Source organism: Physeter macrocephalus, chromosome 18 (genome assembly GCF_002837175.3).
Source record: "Physeter macrocephalus isolate SW-GA chromosome 18, ASM283717v5, whole genome shotgun sequence".
NCBI classification, from domain to species: domain Eukaryota; kingdom Metazoa; phylum Chordata; class Mammalia; order Artiodactyla; family Physeteridae; genus Physeter; species Physeter macrocephalus.
The window spans coordinates 75,707,464-75,728,674 of NC_041231.1; the positions used below are offsets into that span (position 1 = coordinate 75,707,464).

The 21,211-nt window shown below is 53.6% G+C and overlaps 1 protein-coding gene across 1 annotated transcript in view; it reads left to right on the forward strand.

Moving 5' to 3' along the window:
- The first annotated feature begins 7,779 nt into the window (after positions 1 to 7,779).
- FOXP4 (forkhead box P4) overlaps positions 7,780 to 21,211 on the forward strand; it is a 57,044-nt gene continuing 43,612 nt past the window's right edge. Inside the window, exon 1 of the mRNA XM_055079642.1 lies at positions 7,780 to 7,915. The gene's annotated coding sequence lies outside the window, so the exon portion shown is untranslated. The remainder of the gene's footprint in view (positions 7,916 to 21,211) is intronic.

A 21,211-nucleotide genomic window follows, 5' to 3' on the forward strand; every position in this document is an offset into this window, starting at 1 on the left:
GTCCGGGAGGATCCCACATGCCGCGGAGCGGCTGGGCCCGTGAGCCATGGCCACTGAGCCTGCGCATCCGGAGCCTGTGCTCCGCAAAGGGAGAGGCCACAAAAGTGAGAGGCCCGCGTACCACAAAAAAAAAAAAAAAAAAAAAAAAGATCCAGCTTCACTCCAGCCTTCAGATGCCTGGTTCCAGGGACTTCCTGCTGCCCAGCAACCATGAGAGAGGTCTTTGGGGCTGGAGGGCCAGGGGTCAAGAGCAGAGGGGCCTGGAAGAGAGAAGGCCAGAAAGAAGAGAGGGTGCAGGAGAACTGGGAAGGAGGTGGGCACCGGAGTCCAGGCCCAGCACGGGATGGACTCAAACCAGTGTGAAGAAGCCCAGGAAAGTGTGTGAGCCCCACTCCACAGGCCTCGCCAGACACCACACACAATCAGAGACATATAAAGACTCTTCTCTCCCCTTACATCCACCCTACATCGATTGCCTCTGCCATTTCGGGCACTGCCTTCTCTTTATTTTTTATTTTTTAAAAATTTATTTATTTATTTTTGTTTGGCTGCATTGGGTCTTCGTTGCTATGCGCGGGCTCTTCTCTGGTTGCGTCGAGCGGGGCTACTCTTCGTTGCGGTGCACGGGCTTCTCATTGTGGTGGCTTCTCTTGTTGCGGAGCACGGGCTCCAGGCACACGGGCTTCAGTAGTTGTGGCACGCGGGCTCAGTAGTTGTGGCTCACGGGCTCTAGAGCACAGGCTCAGTAGTTGTGGTGCACGGGCTTAGTTGCTCCATGGCATGTGGGATCTTCCCGGACCAGGGCTCGATCCCGTGTCCCCTGCATTGGCAGGCAGGTTCTTAACCACTGCGCCACCAGGGAAGTCCTGCGTTCTCTTTAAAAATAAACAAACAAAAGAATCAAACATTAGGACTACTGTGGAGATCAGAGATACATATGAAAAGTGCCTGGTATACAGTAGGTGCTCAATAGGTGGTAGCTATTTCCAGTGTGAGGCCACCTTGGCTTTGTTTTTGACTTTCCTCCTTCACATCCCACCTCACCCTCCCGTGCCACTGGCCGAGACCCCAAAACGCAGGCCTTCCAGGTTCCCTGTGGAAGGAATGCTTCCCTTGCTGAGTGCAGAGTTCTGAAGGCATCCCCCGTGGACAAGCAGAAAAGGTGCAGGGAGCAGTCATGAGAAAAATGGGGGGCACAGCCCTCTGGCAGGAGGCGACAGCCCCGAGGGAGTGACGGTGCTGCCTTGTCCCATTTTCCATCCAAGTCCCCACCTTGACCCCCAGCTCTTTCCCTCCAATCACTGAAGACACAGTTTTACTGCATAGCTCCTAAAACTCCGCACCCCCCCCAGCCCCCCTCACTGTTACCTGCAGGGCACCAACTTGCCCTGAGGTGTCAGGCTATTTTTTTTAACTAAGTATCAAATTACAATCAAACCAATTCAACATGCATTTACTGTGCAAAGCACACTGGGCTGGGTGCAAGAGGAAATCCCAAAATGACTAAAATCATGGGCCCCGACCTCAGTTTATTATCTAGTTAGAGAGATGAGGCATACATGGTTAAACAGTGAACAAACAATACAATGTATTAAAAGTTACTTGGTGCTTATGAAATAAAAGTTAGCCAACAACACATTGTAAAATCAACAAGAGCCAGCTAAGGAGGAGCCGGAAAGAGGTGGTGGAAGTGGGCTGGAGCGTTCAAGAGATAATGATCATGGCTCTGAGCTAGGAGATGCCTCACCCGGTGGAGAACCCTACAGGTGTTACACTCACTCACTCACTCACCACCTCTGCTGGACGCTCATCTTTCTTCCTCTTCTGCAGTTGAATCCTTGGCCCTGGGCACGGCCTCCCCCGCGCGCCCCCCCCCCCGCCCCCCGCCCCCTTGGTGAATGGCTGGGTGTGATGCATGGGATAGGGAAAGGGTGCTGAGTCTGCTCTCTTGGCCCATCCCTGCCTGTGTCCTGCTCTCTCCTTGCTGGGAAATCCCTCCACAGAGGGGGTCTCGTTTCACCCAAAGACACTGTGTTCTAATTGATGGAAAACTGTTCACTGCTTGTCAGGTTATTGTTCATTTCCCGATCCTTAATGAATGATTTTCCACCAATCAGCCTGGAGTCCCATGCCCACACCCCGTGGACAAGGCCTGAGTCTCTGAGGCCCTAAAAGTGAGGTCTGTAAACATCTCCCAGGGCCCAGCACCTGCCACCAAGAGGGGTAACCAGGCTCCACCCCCAGGCCTGGGTGCCCTCCCCTCCTCCACAGCCCCCAGGGACAGCTCTCCACACTGCATGGTCCTCTACTCAGGGCAATATGGTAAACTGATAAGCCTCCCCTCAAGAGTAGGAGCCCCCCTTAAAAAGGGGGAGAGTCTGGAGAGTGCCTTAGAGGTTTCTGGCACAGTTCATTAAGATACCAACCCTTAATGAAATATTTCTTTGTTAAAATCGTCATTTATCTTGGAGAACAGGGGCCTTTGTGGCAAAGAAAGAGGCTACCCCCTTCCATCCCTCCCCCACCTCCACCCAGCACAGATCCTGGGTCTTTCTGAGTCAGAAAGATTGGGAAGCAGGGTGGGGAGGGGCAGCTGGGAGATGGGGAGGGGAGAAGATGCCAGAGTGGAGGAACCACAAAAGGAAAGGGGGTCAGCTTGACTGAGCAGGAGGCAAAGGAGGAGAGAGAAGCAGAGGCCCTGGGTGGGTGGGTGGAGAGACGCTGCTCAGAAGGAAGCCCACTGCAGTGTGACCACAATAGCCAAACGTTGGAAACAACCCAACCGTCCATCACTGGGAGGCCGGGCAAAGAAATGGCAGTGCACTGATGTGATAGAACGCAAGCCTTTTCAATTAATGACCTGGAGATGCACATAGCAAACCTGATTAATCTCAGCAACAAGAAATTCAGTAAATAATACCATCAATAAATAGTAAAAGCAAGGAGCAGCAGGATAGTTTTTATTTAAAATTTTGAGACACCCAAGACACACTAAATGTTTAAGAGCGTAAAACTTACTTGGGGACTTCCCTGGTGGCGCAGCGGTTAAGAATCCTCCTGCCAATGCAGGAGACACGGGTTCGAGCCCTGGTCCAGGAAGATCCCCCATGCCGCGGAGCAACTAAGCCCGTGTGCCACAGCTACTGAGCCCACCTGCCGCAACTACTGAGCCTGCACTCTAGAGCCCGCGAGCCACGATTACTGAGCCCGCACACCTAGAGCCTGTGCTCTGCAACAAGAGAAGCCACCGCAGTGAGAAGCCCGCACACCGCAACGAAGAGTAGCCCCCGCTCACCGCAACTAGAGAAAGCCCGCGCAGCGAAGACCCCACGCAGCCAAAAATAAAATTAAAATAAATAAATAAATAAATAAATAAATAAATAAAACTTACTTGGGAGGGCTACCTCCCAGCTTCTGGAAACTGGCTACCTCTGGCAAGGGAAGGATGGAGAAAGGGAGGGAAGGATGTGGAAGGTTCTCAACTTCATCAGCAACAATTTGTAGGCTTTTTTTTTTTAAAGCATAAAGAAAGGTGCACAGATCATAAGTGTATGCCAGCTCAATTGTCACAAAGTGAACACACCCATGTAACCAAATCCTTAATTCAAAAAATACAGAACATTCCCAGTCCCCCAGGAACCCCTACTTACTCCCCTGCCTAGAGTAGCCACTCTCCTGAGTTCTAACACCTCGATTTTGTTTAACCAATTTTTGAATTTCAGATAGGGGGAATTTCTCTCTCATGACTGGCTTTTATGCTCAACATTCTGTTTGTGAGACTTCTCCCCGTTGCTGTGTGTGGCAATGGCCTGTTCATTCTCAGTACCAAGTACTAGCCCATGCATGAGAATACCAGCATTTATTCACCCATTCCACTGCTGATGGCTATTTGTAGAATGGCCGCTAAGACCATTCTAGTGTCTGTCTTTTGGTGAACACATTATGCATTTCTGTTGGTATATACTTAGGCGTTGAGCCACTACATCATGCTAGTAAAGTTTTATTCTTTAATTAACTAAAAAACGGTTTGTTTTTTTTGACTTTTTTTTTTTTTTGGCTACGCCACGTGGCTTGTGGGATCTTAGTTCCCCTACCAGGGATGGAACCCGGGCCCATGGCAGTGAAAGCACTGAGTCTTAACCACTGGACCACCAGGGAATTCCCTTAAAAAAAGGTTTTGAAGAGGGAAAAGAAGTAAAATTCGAGCAATCGGATGACTGGAAACATAAAATACCTGGGTCTAGATGTGTTGGGACTGTGGGAATAAAAGGACTAACTAATGTTTCTGGACATACACACACACCCAGTGCCAGGCCTGGTACTAAGAACAAGCTCACCCACTAACCCACTGCATCCCCACAACAGGGAGGCAGCTCACCCTGGGAAAGGGCAACTCTTCAGAGCAGGAAGACCTGTGAGTTAGTCCTTGCTGCACCATCTTCTAGCTGTGTGACCTGGGGCAAGTTGCCTTACCTCTCTGAGCTTGAGTACCTCAATGTAAAATGAGAAAAGCCACTATGCCAGGGGTGAGGCAGCCGAATAGCACATGAATCAAGTGCCTGACACACAGCAGGCACTTACTAAGTATCAACTGCAGATGTATGTATGATTTGCAGTTTTGTGAAGTCAGTATTCTCATTTTTAGGTGAGGAAACTGGAGCTCACAAAACGGAAAATGAGTGTTTATGGAAAGTATCTGATGAACAGGTCACAGAGCTAGAAGCTTTGCCCAGGCTTTTTCATGCTACCCTCCCAACCCCCCAGGAGGCATTCTCCCAATGTCGTGGATGAGGAAACTGGCTCCATCCTGTAACTTGCCCGGATCACACAGTTGGTAAGTGACAGACACTGAAGTTCAGCCCTAGGCTGTCTCACTCCAGTCTCTGTGCTCTTAACCATGGCCTCCATAGTAGGACAGGCCATGGGCCCTGGTTCTTGCCACACCACAGCCTAGACCTTTTGAAGGAACAAGGGCAGAAAGAGGACCCTCCTGCTTGTTCCCAGGCACTCTGGTTCAGGAGCCAAGGGCCACTTTTTTGAACCTTCTCCTAGAGGTCCTGCATCAGAAGGAAGGGCTTTGGACTGGCTGCTTTAATTTTGGGGTGTGTGTTCTATCTTTCTTTGGTTTTATGCTCAACATTCTGTTTGTGAGACTTCTCCCTGTTGAGGCTGTGTTTCCTCATTATAATGCCCTTTAGGTGAGGCCCAGACAGGATCTTTTGCCTCCCTTGGGCCCCCCACTGTGACTCACAGGGTGCTGGGAACTGAACTGGCCTGGAGATGAGGGTAAACTGAAATGAAAGCCAAAGCATTTCCTAGCGAAATCCCTTTGGGCACGTGAATCCACGTGTGAGGTATGGAGGGCTGCCGCAGGAAGGTGATGGGAAAGGATGCAGTGGGCATGACAGCCAGCCAGAGAAGCCCACTGGAGGTCACCTCATTCCTTCTTTTGTATTGAAAGTCCCTCGTTCTCACCTGACCTGAAGCCTCTGTAGGACGGATGGAAAGGAGACCTGAGGGGCATGGCGTGGTCATAATCCAGCTGGGCTTACACAAGAACCTGCCAACTCCAGGCCATGCCCAGGCCTGTCCACACACCCTGACTCCCACCAGCGCTGACTCTCCATAGAAAATAAATAGAGTCACACCACCAAAGGCTTCCTTTCTCCCAAACTATACTCCTCAGGTAACCCACAAGCAGGCAGTGCTGCTTTAAAGGCCTCACAGAAGTAGCTCTGGTTGAAATCCTGCTTCATCACTTACCAGCCGGGTAAGCCTGGACAGGGACTTAACCTTTTTGTAAAATGGAGGTAATAGTACTATCTACTTATAGGGTTATTGTGAAGATGAAATGAGTCCTATGCCTGGCATGTGGTACGACTCAAAGGTTAGCTGTGGTTATTTTATTCTTATTGCTTCTGTTCTTGCTACACTGGAAAGGACCCTGTGGTATCCACATAAATGGTGCTTAGGGTCCTCCTCCCAACAATTTCACACCTAGCTATTTGAAATGCTCCAGCAGAAGCTGAATATGCCTGTCACACCTGCCCTGTGTAGGGCAATACGTAGGATCTAGACCTGGACAGATAGCACTGACATTACAGCTCCTTCTGGCGATTTGCACCCACAGAAAAGGGATGGAATAAGGGATGGAGAACCCAAGGGGGAGCCTCCTCTCTTTTTCTTCCAAGTCCCACTGGAAAGGCTTCTCTTCCAAGAAATCCTCTCTCCCCAGGCCACAGCCCTGGCATAGCCTAAGCTCCAATCCCTGAAGCACCCACAGCTCACATTCCACAGGAGCATCCTGTGTCTGCCCGTCTCCACCTGCCTCGGGTGATTTGGGGCAGGAGAGCCTTCTAGAGCCACGGCTTTCCTGCCCTCCCCCCACAGCAGGGTCCTCCCTTGGTCATGGGCACTCCTTGAAAACCCCTGAGGTGTCCCCCACCTTTCCCCACTGCAACACACAGAGCCAGACCGGAGATGTTCTGGGGGTGGAAGGCGGGGGAGGGGGGAGGATTTATTCAGGTTTCCACGGGTCTCTGAGTGGGGCGCCTGCTACCAGCACAGCCCTCCCCCTTGGATCTGGGGCCTTTCCTCATCCAGACTTCCCCTTCCCAACCCCAATACACACCTTGGCTACCGCCACAATCCCTCCGATTCCTCCCCGCACCCTCCCCCGCCCTCAGGCAAAAGACGTTGAGTTTTGTTTACAATCTAATTTGTCCGGATAATTGCTTCTACTTTGCACTCCGCTCTGCCCGCGTGGATCCGGCTTTGGGCCCTTTCTTCACCGGTTCGCAGAGCACTTTATGGGAAATTCCCCTTCCGGAGAGGGAGGCGGCGCGCGCCCGGGGTGACCGTTCACAAAGCCCAGAAGGAGCCTTCCCACCTCCCCCATCCCCCGGTTCAAAAGCCCACCCCCAGCCCCACGCAGTGGGGCGCAGAAGGTAGAGGAGGAAGGACACCGGCTCCGGGCTCTGGGCCCCCAGGCCACTCCCTGCATAGGGCGCAGCCCGCCGGGAACCAATGAACCGTGTGGGAGCAGGGCTTGGCCGTACCTCCAGACTCCAGGGAAAAGCTGGAGTTTGCAAAGCGCGCCAAGGGATTCGCAAGGCCAGGGTGAATCCCTGGGGTCTCTCCACCTCCCCCACCTTTTTACAGGATGGCAGCCCTACGTCTTCTCCCTAGATCCCCACTTTTTCTTCCCCTAAAGTTTGGTCCACGTGGTCTCCTCTCGCTCACGACTTGGCCGCCGTGCTGGGTGAAAGTTGCTGCACCTGCTTTAGGTGAATTATGGTAGCGCTAGAAGTTGGTCTCCCTCCCTCCGCTGCTCGCTCGCTCGCTCCCTCCTCCTTCGCTCTCCGCGCGCTCCCTCCTTCCCCCTCCTCCCCGCCCCCTCCCGCCCCGCCTGCGCGCCGCCCGCTCGCAGCCACTCGCTGCCCGGGCTCAGTCGCAGCCCCTCGGAGTCCGGAGCCGGCCGCCCCTGCGGACCGGACTGTGCGGCCGGCGGCCGGGACGTAGCCCCCAGCCCGCGAGGAGGGCGCGGCGCAGGCGGCGGCGGCGCGGCGGGGAGGAGCCCGGGCCGGAACCAGGGCTGGGCCGGGGGCGGGGACGCCGGGGTCCCGGAGCCCCGGCGCCCGAGCGAGCGAACGAGCGTCGCGGGCGGATCGGGAAGGAGGAGCACAGCCGGAGCAAGCCGAGCTGCCCCCAAAGTGCGATGCCCCGGCGAGGGTAGGGCGTTCGGCGGCCGGCCGGCGCGGCGCGGAGGGAGGACGCCCGGGAGCTGCGCGGCGCCGAGAGGCGCGGAGGGGCAGTTCCAGCGGGCGGCGGCGGGCCCGGGCGGCGACCGGAGCGAGCCCCATGCCCCGCGCGGGCTGACGGGCCGGAGCCCGCACGGAGCGGCCGGGCCGGACAGGTAGGTGGCTGGCCGAGCTCGGGGACGCGGGTGGGGGCTGGGCCGGCGATCAGACCAACTCCCTCGCTCGCGCACTCTCTCGCCCGCTCACTGGCTCACTTTGTGTTTGCAAACTGCCCGCGGGAGACGCGCCGGGAGGAGCCGGGCCCAGGCCGGCGCACTTTGTTCCAGCCGGGGCCGGCTGCGGCGCCCTGACCCAGCGCAGCCGCGACACCCACCCCGCCCCGGCTCAGGCCCCCGCGGCCCGGAGCTGCCTGGGGAACAGGTGGGGGCTACGGCGCGGCGCCGGGGGGGCGGGCAGAGGAGGTCGGCAGGGGTTGGGGGAGCTGGAAAGGCTACTAAGGCCCGCCCTCCCCCCAAGAATCTAGGACCGGCCTCCTCCCGGCCTGGCCGCGGGGAATGGGGTGTCTGGGGGTGCGACCACCCCCCCGCCCCGAGTCAGACAAAGAGTACTTCCCAGCCCGGACTTTTCCTGAGCCGGGGAGGGAAGTGGTGAAGTGGGCTCCCCCAACCCCAGTCTGTCCAGGACTCCCCAAGACGCGCCTGAGGCAGATAGATGGGGGGGCACCGTGGTCCTATCCAACGCGTCGCCTTAGGTGAGGAGGGGACTTGGTTTGCTGCGGTCGCACCTCGGAGGTTCCGGCGCCAGTCAACGCCTTTCCGCCATACCTGGGTCGGCTGGGAGATAGAGCGGAAAACTTCTTGGGGACTTGAGAGCGTCTGGAAACGGCCCCTTGTGATTTTGTGCGCCGTTGCTGGAGGGTGGGGGGTTGACCCGGCTGATATCTTCATTCACCCCATTTGGGGAGAGCCCCGCCTCACCATGTAGTGGGGAGAGAGGGCGGCAGCAGGGTTCGGAGGCCGCCAGGGAAGAGTGCCCCGGGATAACCAAGCAAGACCCCCCTCAGATCCAGGACTGTGGCCTCTCTCCTGGACAGCCCCCTGGCAGACACCTCTCTTTGAGAGGCGGTCATCTCGGCAGCGCTCGAGTCTTGCGCTCCCCATCAACGCCAAACTAACTAACTTGAGCTGAGCCCGGCTACAGCTCGAGACGCTAGAATGCGGGGCGACCTGGGGTCCCGGCCTCCCCGGCAAAGGACCATGCGATTTCGCGGGAGGCGGATTCTGAGTCAGAGGCCCTGACGGCTGCGGATTCCTTCTTTCCAACTGGGGCGACCTCGTGAACACATCGGCGTCTCACCTGGACTGTCTAGGTTAGGGGAAGAGGATACGGGAACGCGGAGACCCTGAGCCCTTAGAACACCCGGCTCGTCCCTTTGCACCGCCGGTCTCTCTTGCCATTCCCCGCCTGACTGATTTCCTCGCTCACTCCGTGCCTGGGGTTTAAGGCGTCTGGAGATCACCACGTGTCTCGCACCCCAGCTCCGGGTCTCCCTGCTGACTGACCTCGGAGCCTGGAGCAGGGGTTGGAGGTGGGGTGCCCGGAGGAGAAAACCCAAGTCTGAAGCTGTCATCCCCTTGGTTGCTGAGAAAGCCCAGGAGCATTTTGGCCAATGCGGGTTTTCACTTGAACTTCAGCATCTTCATCCCGTGTTAAAGCACACGCCTGGATTGTCCCAGGGCGAACCGTGTTGGGTCTGGGATTGAGGCCTTGGGAGCGCAGTTTGAGATGCAACTAGGGTCGGATCTGGAGGCTCCCCTGGGTGCCCCCTTCTCCCACCCAGAAGGAAGGAGCTGTGGGATCATCTGTACCGCCTGTAGCCACGGGGAGGTCTGACCAGTCCCATTGTGGAACACAGTGGGTAATGGAGACCTCGACACCAAGAATTTGAACCCAGAAGCTCACTTCTGGGACTGAGCGCTGCTGGCGCTGGGCATTTCAAGCCGATGACCCTCCTGGTGAGCTAGCGGGTGGGTGCAGGGGCTGAAGGCCCAACAAGCTGGCCAGGCCCCAGCTTCCCTAAGGAGAGCCACCCACCTCAGACAGCCCCTGCCCCAGACAACCCCTGCCCAACCTGGCAGAAAACCGCTGCAAGGGATGGGAAATCTGCAGGCTTATTTTGTTTTTATTTTTGTTTTAACTTTGTCTTGCCTGGGTTCTGGGGCTCTTTGTCACCTGGCAGGAGGGAGGGAGGGCCCTGAGACTGTGCTGTGGGCACATGGACAGCTTGCTTGCTCTGGCACCCTTAGATCTGAGCCTCTCAAAAGCAGGGCTATGTCTCGTGGGGCTCCCCATTTGGCGTCACTCCCCCTCTCATCAGTGGGGTAACGTGGCAGGGGGAGGAGGTGGCTCTAGAGAGTGCTCCCCGCCAACTCATGATCCCTGTAAGATGTGAATCTCTCCTGGACACCCCCCCCTCACTACCTTAGCTCCATCCCAGTCTTGGCACTAAACTGGGGGGGACCATAGGAACCTTCTCTCCTGGCACTAAGTGCTGGGCCCCTGGGTGGGGTTTTCTGTCCTCCTCCCAGTCCTGGGCAGGTTTTGCAGGAGTTATGGAGTTGGTGAACCCGTGAGCCCTGCGGAGAGAAAGGCCTGACACCAGTGCTGGTGGGGGGGGGGGGGCCAGGTTGGGCCTAACTTGAAAAAGGACCTGTCCCTGTCCCTTTCTCTGTCCCTTTCTGTGTAGGTACCCTTCTCACACCTAGACATCCCTACCCCACCTCCTTTCCTGTGCCTTTAGCCAGAAACTTCCTTTCTGGCTGCTGGCAGGTAGATCCCTTCTTACCAGGAATGTGCATATTCCTGCTGGGCCTCTACTCCAAACACACCTCTTCCTTAGGGGCAGGAAAGGAGGGGGGATCCTTTAATCCATTAATTCCCCGAAGGTTTGCTGAGCCCCTACTCTGTCTGGGCAGGTCCCAGGCTGGGCATTGGTGTGCCCAAGCAGTGAAGGCTGGGGTCTGCACATTGTCAGGGTAGGAGAGGCAGATAAGATATCACATTAGAGAGAGGAGGGTGGGAGCAGGGTGTCTGTTTCAGAGGAAAGGTATGAGGTGCAAGGGGGGAAGGGCCATCTCCCCAAGAAGGCTTCCCTGATCTTCCACACCTAGAGTAGCTGCACCCTCCTTCCCTACATCCTAATCCTTTGCTGCCCCACTGCCTTGGTGGCTTTCCTGTCTCTCCAGCTGAAATGCAAACCCCTCCATGCCCATCCCAAGCAGGCACAATGTCTTTACTTTTCTAATAACCCAAACTGTGCAAAGTAATAATTTCTTCCATCCAAGGAGCTCCGCACAGTTTTCTTTCAAAATCTCCCAGCTTCCCAGACCAAGGCAGGGCAGGCACTGTTTTTGACAGGATTCTGAGGCTCCGATTGCTGAAATGACTTCCTATGACTTGGTTCCAGAACTCTGGAACCCAGGGCAAGGAACTCAGGCCTCCCCATTGCAGAACATGTGTCACAGGGGAGAAGCCTTTGGAACTTGCCAGTGGTGATGGGTCTCTGGAGAACTTAGTTAAGCTCTTCAAACCTCAGTTTTCTTATGTGTAAAGTAGGTCAATGATAGCCGTTTAGCGCTTGTTTGGGAGTAGGATGGAAGAGCAGATGTAAAGTACCTAGCATAGTGCCTGGCACAGGGTAGTACTGACCAAGGGGTAGCTTTTATTATTAGATTCCCAGCACTGCCAGGCCACATGCTGTACTGAATACTGGAAATTAATCTCCATTTTAGGGGTTTGGAAAATGAAGCCCAGAGAGAAGAAGCAACTTGTCTGAGGTCACACAGTTAGTGGTAGGGCTGGGACTAACATGTGGGGCTCCTAGGACTCCCAGTGTAACCGGTAGGGCTTGAGCGTCTGCTGTGGGGGAGGGAGAAAGGAGGGGATGGGAGGGCCTGCCACTCCCCATCCCTCCTTCAAAAGCTCAGGCCTGCGTCCCCCTCAGCCCTCCAACGAGAAGGCTGGGTTTCCTCCTCCTGTCTTCCCTTTAAGGGAAGGTCTGGGCTCAGAACTTGGCATTTCCCACCTGCACATGACCCTGGAAGGTCCAGTCATCCCCCCTCCCCCCAACATCCTAAGGTGCTCATGGAAACAAAAATGGGAGGGATAATTCCCTAGAACACAGAGGAGGAAAAATGGCTGGCGCCACCTTTCTCCAAAAAGGGAGACTTTCTATGGTTTGGAGCCCTGGTTTATGCAGCGTTATGGAAGACAAGCTTGGCAGGCAGTCTCAGATCAATCTGGGACCTACTCCTGGATGGATCATCTTAAAGAAGCAAAAAGGAACTTCCCTTGAGTGTGAAGTTTCTGCCTCTTTCAACATTGCCTTCCTGGATTCTCCATGGAAATGCACACCTTCACCCACGGCCAGTTCTGCCCTGCTGGGATTACAGCAGGAACCCTCTACTCCAAACCCTGAGGCTTGCAGATGCAGTGGTCTTGTGAGATGGCGTTTCGTGGGCCCTGTGCAGAGCCTGGACTCGGGGCATGCCTGCCTGAGCTGGAAATCAAGAGCTCCTAGCACAAAAGTTGGCCATTTGGACAAGGCCACAGGGCGCTGAGCCAGAGTCAAAGCATCTGGTCCCTCAAAGGAGTGAGCCATTCGTGCCTGGGCCAGGCTGATGCCCTTCCTTCCTTTGTTCCTTGTCCCAGGATGTCTCCTCCCGGGACCTTTACCTGGCTGTCCTTTGCTCCAGTGCAGCCCTGTGCTTTTCTTCTCCCCAGCCCTGGTCATAGCCATGCAGCCTGTTCCCCAAATCCCAGCAGCTCCACCCACCTACCCAGGCCCCATCCTCTGTCCAGCTGAAGCCTCCCAAGCTGGGACCTGAGGGTACGTGGAGTCGTTGGTGGTGCAGGGCATGGGGAAGGTCCTCTCTCCTACTTGGAGTTTCTGATGGCATCTGACCTGGACTATGGTGCAAATGGGAGGGAGGGGAGGTGAGATGATTTTTCCTCAGATGGTAACAAAGTGAGGTGTGTAGACTAGTGACCCTCTGCATTTGTTCAAGGTAGGCAGGGTCAGCGGGTGGAAATTACCCAGAATTCCCACCGGCAACGAGGGAGGGACAAATGGTGGCGACAGGAGGGCAGGGTGGATCCAGGCATGGAGATCAGGACTCCTCCTCTCCATTCCACAAACATTGTGGAGCCATCGCTGTGTGCAGTGGCCCACAGGAGTCCAGGTGAAGAGGTTTAAAAGAGGTGGCTCGCTTACAACTTGGAAAATCAGAAATAGAGCAAGTGCCCCACAGGTTCTGGTGACTGAAGGCAGGCTCCGGTCCTCATACTCCACAGCCGGCACAGGAGGCAGGTGCTGGCCCTGAGAGCCTTCAGGAGGGCTGAGCTGTGTGAAGGGAAACTGGCCCGTGGGCTGGTGAAGGGTCTTCTGTTCTTGTTTCTTCAACCGGGCGTGCTGGAGGGAGGGCTCCCTGGGATTCATTTCCCTAGCTCTGGAGCTCAGGCTTCCAGGAGACCCAGGCCGAAAGAAGTTGGTCCAAAAGAGGGTAGCATATACTTCCTCCTTTCACTCCTTCAAGGGCTTCTTCGGGCAGATGTGTATCACACCCTGAAAGAAAAGGGCGGGTGCAGCTGAGGAGAATTTGGGGGAGAGATGGGAACTCAGGATTTGCAGGAGACCGAGGGAGCGGCGGCTACTCTAAGTGCTTGAGCGCAGTGCTTCTGGAGGCTTCCACATCTCTGGGTTGGAGCCGGAGGCACAGAGGCACTTGCAAAGGTCGGATGTTGAGGGTGCACAGTTGGTCCACTTGGGAGAATCTTTCCTTTAGGAAGGCTCCGGGGTTCTCAGGAGAGCCAGGGCTCCCGGTCCTCGCCCCCCAGCTGCGGGCACTCGCTCTGGGTTGCTAGCCCGGCCAGTGTTACCCTGAGCCTCCACGAGCACATCTTTGCGAGGTGCGGGAAGCGCACGCGCCGGGTGTCTTCGGCCCTAAGATGCGGGGGTTTGGGGGTCCAGGGAACTCTGGAAGAGGGGGCGGGTGGCCTCTATCTTTTAGCTACAGGGAGGGTCTCCCACGCTGTGTGCTCACCTCCTTGAGCTTGGGGATGACTTCGCCTGTCTGGGTCGTGCGGGTCTGGGACTCACCCTTGAGGGGCACCAGTAAGCGCAGTGCTACCAGCTTCCTCATTCCCTCTGCGACCTTAGGCATGACGGTCTTCTCTCTGGGCCCTGGTTTTCATAACTGTGCAGTTGGTGAGGGATCACCCACACTCGCCTCTCCCTGCCCCCGCCTTTCCCGCAGCTGTGGGCTGGTGGCGGGGAGGAGGGAGTTGGGCAGGAGGGAGTTGGGCGTTGGGTGAGAGGAGACCAGCCCCCTTTGTTCCACGCATCTGGTGCTCACTGCCTCCGCGTGTCCTGCCCGAAAGGGGCGCCGTGGAGCGTGGGGCAGACGACCCTGCGGCCCAGGCAAGTCTCCTCCTCCCCAATTAGGCAGCAGAGCCTGATTAGAGGGGGCGCTGCCCGCCACCTCCCACCCGATCCCCATCTACGAGATTTCCCTTCATCAGAATCTCACATCCTCCAGAAATTAATTTGATGCCTCTTGTTATCAATTAATTGAATCTCGTTGGGAGAGAGAGCTCAGCGAGGCGGGCTGCTGCTTGGCCCGCTTGTGCCACTGTTCCACCCTCCCCCTCACACCAGGACAGCCTCACCCCTTCCCCATTTATCTTTTTCTGCTTTGCTTTAAATTTCACTTATTTTCTAAAATAAAACTGCTGGTATGGGCCCTTTAGACCAATTTGGTTTGGATGGATACCCATGGACTGGGCACTGCCTGAGATTCACCCTTTTGAGCTGGGCGCTGGAGGGTGGGGGGCGGGGGCAGGGGCTTCCTCTCCCCTGGGCCCTGGTTGATCCCTCCGTAAATCAGCAAAACCAAACCCTTTGGGAATTTGGCCATGACCCTGACTCTTTGTGCTGTGGGGGCTGCTGGTGAGAAACTTGGAGAGGAGAACTGGGGGAAGGAGAGCTGTGGACAGAGTCACATACACAGACACACACATATACACACCCTAGTTGGGGGAGGGGTCCCTGAAGGACCAGGCTAGGGACCTGTCAGTCATCAAGATTTTGTTCTTGTGAAAGTTCTGTCTTTTATTTTTTTTTTTTGCGGTACGCGTTTCTCCCTGTTGTGGCCTTTCCGGTTGCGGAGCACAGGCCCCGGACACGCAGGCTCAGCGGCCATGGCTCATAGGCCCAGCCGCTTCGCGGCATGTGGGATCTTCCCGGACCGGGGCACGAACCCGCGTCCCCTGCACCGGCAGGCGGACTCTCAACCACTGCGCCACCAGGGAAGCCCTGTTCTGTCTTTTTTAGAAGAGGCATTAAGATCTGTTGCACCCACCAGGGCTAATCCGTTAAATGTAGGGCAGAGAGCATAGGTGTGTACCTCCTAGCTGCCCAGTCAGGCATTTGTAGGAACAAGCCCTCAGCATTTCCAAGGATACCTGGAAGCCCAGACTCTGCCTTCTGCATGGAAGATGGAGGAAGAAGGTTCTAGAAGACATCCGAAGTCTGGGAAGGGATTATGGCAGGTACAGAGTAGAACTAGGTGGTCACCAGACCCTGACTGAGGAACTGTGCTTTGCCATTTCACATACCTCCTTGTTCTTGTTTGACAGGTGAGGTCCCCAGGCCCAGAGAGGTGATGTAACTTGTCCAGGGTCACACAGCTGACTGGAACCTCCCTGTCTAGAATGCTGGCCATAAGGGGTGAGGTCACAAATGGACTAACTTCACCCCTTACTTGTTTTGTTGGCTCACACAAAGTTTATTACAGTGGTAAATTTCACGTAAATATCCCCACTTGGCTGCTTTTGAAAAACCCAAACAGGGAGCCTGCATTTCTGTGGGGTTAAGATAGACTGGGATTGAGTACCCTCCACTTCCCACTTGGCCCCCTTGGGGACCGGCCTAGCCCCTGAGGGCGTTTCAGTTAGCAACTTTTTCGTGGAGATTTTGCCCATCCTCAGTATTCTAGGAAGAGCTGGGAGAGGCAGGTGTCTGAGAGGCTTTGCAGGGTCTGTACGAGAGCTCAGAGAAGACCTTTAAGGACACCCTGACCCAAATCTAATACTTGCACAGCTGCTTAAGAACTGATGGTGGTGGGTGATTTTTTTTCCCCTTCCTTCTACCACGGAGGGAATTACAGGGTCTTGTGTCTTGAGGGGTCTGTTCCAATCTGAAATCAGCCCATCCCTGCCCAGGTGAGCCCCCTTATGAAAGTCATCACCCTCTTACCTGCCCCTCCCCGAAATTTATGTACTTTTTGTTGGGGGTGGGGAGAGTTCCTTCTGAGAATGGAGCCACAGGTGGGGATTAGAGAAACACTGGGAGCAGTCACCTTTTCAGAATTCATCTTGGAACAGGGAGAGAGATGCGGAAGGATGCTGAGTCTTGCACATTCGAATATGGGTGTGTTTTTTGGATGCCCCTGAGTTGGTACCCAAGATCCCTGTGAATGCCACCCCTAGATATCATCAGGAGAGACAAAGGGAGGGGCCAGGGCATGTCAGAGGTGGGCTGGGCAGAGCAGCCAGGGCCCCAGAGAAGGCCAGACTACTGGTCTGTCCTAGGCCAACTGGAGCCCCCTGGTGCCAAGGGCACTACCAGAACCGGGCTCCAGATGGCCACTTGGGCCCTGGGTGAGTACCCCACCCCTTAACCAGCAGGCCCCCCACGAAAGACGGCACTATTTAATTAGCCATCTCTGATTAACCAAACTTGGCATTCGGCTCCTTTTGCCCTCATCTTTCCCAGCTCCGAATCAATGGCTTTGATATGCTAATTAGGGAGTAATTTAATTTCAAAAGGCCGCAATTAACAAGGGTGTTGTGGACATGCTGTAGTTAAGCGGAGTAATCTAATTTGCATTAGTAACAAGCAGGGACTAATTAGAAGCTTAATTAGACACTTAGATGGCTCTTATGTTTACTTTCTTAATGAGATGGAGTGGGATCTTTGGTTCTCCTTTTTCTTTTCTTTTCTTTTTTTTTTTTTTTTGTTAATTCTTCCTTTTGGTCATGGTACTGGGAAGGCGTGTTGAGGGAGGCCACCTTGCTAGGGCCTGCTGGGAGCATTTTGGGGCCAGAGCCAGTGAAAGTCACTGGGGTGTGGTGATGGTGGTGGGGAAAGGTTCAGATTCCAGGGAAATTCCAGAGTGACCGCCCTCTGGGCCTTGCCACGTCTGAGGTGGAATTCTGGGGAAGAGCACTGGTTTGGGAGTCAGAAGAGCTATAGGGTTTCAGTTTGACTCAACCTCCTAGCAGCCAAGTGACCTTGACACATCACTAAGCATCTTTGAAGTGTGGTTCCTTCATCTGTCAGAGTGAGTGCAGGTTGTGTGTGACAGGGTATGGGAAAGAACTTTCAAGGACTCTTGAGTGGAATGGTGGTTATTATAATACATTCACAAATTGTGTGCCCAGGCTTCACTTCCATAAGACTCAGCTCAGAAGTCACCTCCTACAGGAAGCCTTCCCGGAGCACCCCCACTCCCTCTAGGCACCCACAGCCAGCAACCACCCCACCCCCCAGTACCTACTTAACATTTGTAAAGTTGTGTGTGTTGTGTAGGGCAGAGGTTCTCAACCCTGACTGTACTTGAAGTTTAGAATACTTGGAAGAGCTTTTTAAATTATCCATGCCTGGATCCCAGATAATCCAATTAAATTGATCTGGGGTGGCACCTAGGTATGTTTTTGTTTTTTAATTTTTGGCCACACTGCATGGCATGTGGGATCTTAGTTCCCTGTCAGGGGATTGAGCCCATGCCCCCTGCAGTGGAAGCTCGGAGTCTTAACCACTGAACCGCCAGGGAAGTCCCAGTATGGGTATTTTTAAATGCTTGTGTTTGTCTGTATGTCTTTCTTTCTCCACCAAACTATAACCCACCCCCAAAAGCAAGGGCTGTGTTTTATCCCCCTCTGTGTGTTCAAATGCCAGTACCCACTGTGCCCAGTGTCAGTTGCAGGCAGAGGCCCATCACCCAGCTATGTGCCCAGATTTGACAGAGTCGGTAGTGTTGGGTTCTCAATACCATAAGCAGAATCTGAGAATCCTCTGGAGAAGGAGCTGAGGAGAATGGAGGAAGATAGCTTAAAAAAAAACAGCTTGTGGGCTTCCCTGGTGGCGCAGTGGTTGGGAGTCCGCCTGCCGATGCAGGGAACGTGGGTTCGCGCCCCGGTCCGGGAAGATCCCACATGCCGCGGAGCAGCTGGGCCCGTGAGCCATGGCCGTTGAGCCTGCGCGTCTGGAGCCTGTGCTCCGCAACGGGAGAGGCCACAACAGTGAGAGGCCCGCGTACTGCAAAAAAAAAAAAAAAAAAAAAAAAAAAAAAAGAGCTTGTGAGTCCTCTGGGACAGGGGTGCATTGCTGAAGGTAGGGCAAAGTCAGCACACATTTTATGGACATCAATTAAGGAATAAATGTATCAAGAGCCTTAAAAATATGCAATTCCACCTAAACATGTATCCTAAGCAAATAGAAATGGAGAATATTGTGTTTGCATGAGGGTGTTTATTACAGTGTCATAGTGAAAAAGTAGGCAGCAGTCTGGATGTCCAGTTTTAGGGGATTTGCTAAATAAATTCTGGAACACACAGCCCATTCACACAACTCTGTGACCACTAAAAACTGTTAATTAAAATATTTGATGTCATGTGGAAATGGTTATGACCATAAGTGGTGAGTGGGAAAACAGAAAAATTCAAACCATGTACAGATTATGAACCCAAGCTCACGTTTTAAATGTTTATATGCCCAAAGAGAGCGAAAATGGATGAGACTGGAAGGGGTGGATCCCAAAAGGATCTCTGGCTGGTAGACTTATAAGTACTTATAAGTCTACTTACTTTTTCTTCATACTTTTCTACCAGGATGTCTTACTTTTATGATTAGAAAATAAAGTTATTTAAATTTGGGGGAGAGGACTTCCCTGGTGGCACAGTGGCTAAGAATCCGCCTGCCAGTGCAGGGGACACGGGTTCGATCCCTGGTCCACGAAGATCCCACATGCCGCAGAGCAACTAAGCCTGTGTGCCACAACTACTGAGCCTGTGCTCTAGAGCCTGCAAACCACAACTGCTGAAGCCCACGCACCTAGAGCTCTTGCTCCGCAGCAAGAGAAGCCACTGCCATGAGAAGCCCGCACACTGCAACAAAGATCCAACGCAGCCAAAAATTAATTAATTAATTAATTTTAAAAATAAATAAATAAACTTGGGGGAGAACTTGGAACAGACAGCCCAGGATGGTGGCTCCCCTTCCAAATCAGAGGTTGCTGCAGCCTTTTAGAGGTGTGTCCTCACCCTGCCACGTGCACTACTCCTTGGGCTTGGAAGTTTTGTGCTAAGAAGAGGCCTTGAATGGTCCCTAAAGTTGGACCAGATAGCTCCTAGTGTGTCATTTAGGGAGACTCTCAGGCTGAAGTGGGAGTCTTAGGGAGAAAACCGAGTGTGCCAGCCTCTGACCCACACGAGGGAGAGTCCCCGAGTACAGGGAGGGCATGGGCCTGGAGAGGGTTTGAGCTTTTTCTGGAACTCTGACAGCCCCATCTGCTTGAGGAGAGACACTGCTGGGCTGATCAGAGAACCAAGTAGTCATGTGACTCACATCACCCTGCTCTGGCGTGGGGGGACCCATTTTGGAGCTACAGAGACATTCTAACCCTTGGATTCTGTCTCACTTTCTTCAAGTGCCAAACCATAAGGCTAGGATGGGGGGATGGGATCTGGACTTGCTGGGTCCCCATGACTGTAGTAAATACCCTTCTCTGAACACCTTCTCTGGCAGTGTATTTTATTTGATACCACAGCAACCCTGAAAGGAAGGGTTATTGGTATTAGCTTCGTATGGTAAACAAGGAAAAACCAAGGCTCAGAACGGTGACCTCACTGCTCATGTTCTAATTACAGAGGTAATAAGAGATCAGAGCAGGGTCAGCAGGTAGGATGCCACCTGAGGGGCTGATAAGAAAGGCTGAGGCCCAAAGTGGCTCCTGCCTGAGCCCTCCCTCACCTGGTGGCCTGAAGCCTGTGGGCCTTTGGAGCCTGAGCTGAATGGGGAAGGGGATCCCTGGGTCTTGGGATGACAGATTGGGAAGTATCCCAAGTTACTTGAAATGCCATTGCTCATTGCTCTGAAAAGCCCTCTGCTTTTTACGTCCCTTGACACAAGTAAGAGCTGATAGCTGGACAGCTAGAAAGAAAGGAAAAGAAAGAGAAAGAAGGAAATAGACGGCATCCTCATGCTCTGTTCTATGTGGTACCCACTGATGTGTCTTTTTATATAATCTAGAAATGTGTCCATTTCAAAGACTTTTTGCTCCGAAGAAAGTCTGAAACCAGTGACTTCTCTTGTAAAATAAGGGCCTTTGCATATGCCGTTCCCCTGCATTCAGTGTACACTTCACCTGACCCATACCTGCTCATTCTTTTCTAAGTATAGATGCCGTTTTAAAAGGAGGCCTTCCCTGCCCTTGCCCCCGTGTAAATTAGATCCCCCTGTCTATTCCCTGCACTCATATTTGATAGAATTTATTTTATTTGAGCTTATCTATTTGTGTCCTTATTTATCATGTGCCTCACCTCCTGGGAACATTAGCTCCAGGAGAGCAGGGCCTGTGCCCTGTTCTGTTCAGGTCTGCACACACACAGCCTGGCACATGGGTAAGTGCTTAAATATTTGTTGAACCAATGAATGGATGAAGGGTCATTGCCGGTGAAATATTCTCCTGGCCAGCATCAGAGGAGAGAGAAGAATGACTTTGTTCATGACCATAACTCCACTAGTGGCTAAACTTTCGAAAAGGCAAATGCCAGGTTTACCCAGAAAAAAAGGGAGGGGGAATAGGACCTCCATTATTACCAGTTGCCGTCAAAGCAGCCTGGACACCTGTACCGGCTTGTTTGTGTTTTGTAAGCCTGTAGGGGGCCAGAACCAAATTTCAGTTTCCTGCAGATAGGTCTTCAGTGCTTGGCTTAATCGGGCACTAAATCCATGTTGAATGAATGAATGGTCTTGGAGGTAGATCATCTCGTTTTGGCCACCAGCAAGCTCATAACTGAAAGCCAGTGCTCATCGTTGAAGCCCTGTTGTATTGGACAGACAGCATCAGCATCACCTGGGAACTTTTTAGAAATGAATTCTCAGGCTCATTCCAGACCTAAAATCAGAAGCTCCAGGCCTGGGGCCCAGGAATCTGTATTTTAACAAGCCCTCCAAGATGATTCTGATGCACTCAAGTGTGAGATCCTCTGGCTTAAGATCTTGGCCTATTTATTCTCCCTTCCTACTACCCCATGATACTATATTTTAAGTAGCTTTATGTGTGTGTGTGTGTGTGTGTGTGTGTGTGTGTGTGTGTGTGTGTGTGGTA